Raw genomic sequence first — 2142 nt, 5'->3', positions numbered from 1 at the left:
ACTCTTGAGTAAATAGCCACCTTAGACTGACTACTCTCTTGAAATAAAATTTTGTCCTTGGGTTGAAAATTAATGTGAAGATAATTAGGAGTTTAAAAGACACCTTTTTATCACTCAACATTTTGGCACCGTTGCCGTGGAGAGTGTAGCCATTTTTAAAGAGTAGTGTGCATCTGATGAGTGCTTGTTAGGAAAGAGTTGGGTATTAAAAACGGAAGGTAAGAACCTGCGTACGGAGCATGTAGAAGCCCTGCTCCCCCACCAGCTTTCCAATAGAACTGTTAAAGAACTTAGGGTAGAAATAAATGTTTGAATTTTTGTGTGAATGACTAAAAAAAAATAGAAATTATGAAAAACAAATCTCATGATTTCACTCAAGTGGTGATGTAAGTACCACCCATTTCACTAACCAATTGAAAGGAACATTTGAAGAAGGAGCCTCAAAGAAACACATGAAGAACATCATCTATTATGGTAAGAAATGACTCACATTTCTACTTTTGAATTTCCTATCAAAGACCTAGGAGGAGTGACACAAATGCACATAATTCCCCCATCTTCTCTACCAAATTTCCATGGCTTGACAAATGAAGCTCTAGATACATTCTTATTTGAGTTTGAAATACTTTGTAGAGGATATGATTATTGTACTAATGATCAAAGGTTGAAAGTGTTTTCTCTTACTCTGAAAGGAGCAGCTCTCCGATGGTTCATGAACCTTGGTGGGAATTGCATCCAAACATGGGAGGACATGAAGAACATATTCTTGAAGAAATACTAGGGCTATTGCAAATCCAATGAAGATATTTTTAGTATGATACAAGGGGAAGATGAATGTTTGGAGGACTACATAGATCGATTTCATTACAACCTTCAAAAATCAAAATACAAGCATTTGGAAAAAGAGATCTTAAAAACACTCATTCTTAAAGGAATCAAAGATAAATTTTTAGAACTCTTAAATATGATAGGAAAAGGTGATGTTTCTCAGTTGTCATATGATGATGTTTGTGAATTGTGCATAAGGTATTCAAGAGGAATCTCCAAGGCTGGTAAGAATTCTAGAGATGTTTGTTCATTCTTTTCCAAATCTACTACAAGAACAAGAGATATAAGAACTGAAATCAATGATTTATTTGAAAATTTTAAAGTTGATTTCATTAGCTCTCTAAGCTCAAAATTGGATGTTTTGTAGGTTCAGAAAAATCAAGAATTTGATGAAGTGTTTTGCCCTCATATCCGAAAGGAGCATCCCATAGATAGTTGTCCTTCCTTATCTAGGATGGAAGTATCATATCAAAGAGATGAGGAAGCTGCAACAAAGTCAAAACCATGGAAATCATGGCCTACAGGTATGGTTCAAAACACTTCTTCTCCATTCTCTTACTTGCATAATCCATTATGGAATATTAATGTGTTAGGGCAGCCATGTCAATCTCAATATAACCACCACCAATCTTGTCTACAAGTTTGGCATGTTTCACCTTATTATTGCATGACTACTCTCCCTCATCTTGTAGCACAAACATATTCTCCATATTATTTACCAGCTCTTCCACAACATCTTGCTTACCCATCAAAACCATTCACACAACCCAATCAACCACATCATCAAAATGCTCCATTCCATACACAATTTCCTACTCAACTAATTCCACACCCTCACCACAATAAACCAGTACAACATGCTTACAGTGTTGAACTGCAAAATTTACATACCCTTCCCACCCATTCTATCTCACATGCGCCATTTGAAAAAACTTACAATGAGATTCAGAATGTTTCAAATTCAAAAATTGTAGAAATTATGGGAAAAAATGAGGTTTCCTTTAGTCTGCATCAACAAGCCATTTTAAAAGCTCAAGAACTTCATGATATGATGGATATTGGAAATCAACAAAGTAAAGGATATATTGAAGATTGGTTTCACTTCATCACTTGTTTGTAGCATCACTCTGTACTTCAACAATTTTTGACACCATTTTTTCAAGGGAAGTTGGCTTCTCATACCCTAATATTCATTAACATGCATTTTTCAAATTTGGGTATGTGCATACTTGAAGCCTTATTTCGAAAATGGTTTCATTGGAAGTACTCATATATGTAGTCATATTCATTTTTCAAATCAAAATAGGTTAGTGT

Source organism: Pinus tabuliformis, chromosome X (assembly GCF_031772625.1).
Source record: "Pinus tabuliformis cultivar Carrire ecotype Pingquan chromosome X, CPIR1, whole genome shotgun sequence".
In the NCBI taxonomy this organism is placed as follows: Eukaryota; Viridiplantae; Streptophyta; class Pinopsida; order Pinales; family Pinaceae; genus Pinus; species Pinus tabuliformis.
Note: the sequence above shows the minus strand (reverse complement) of the source record.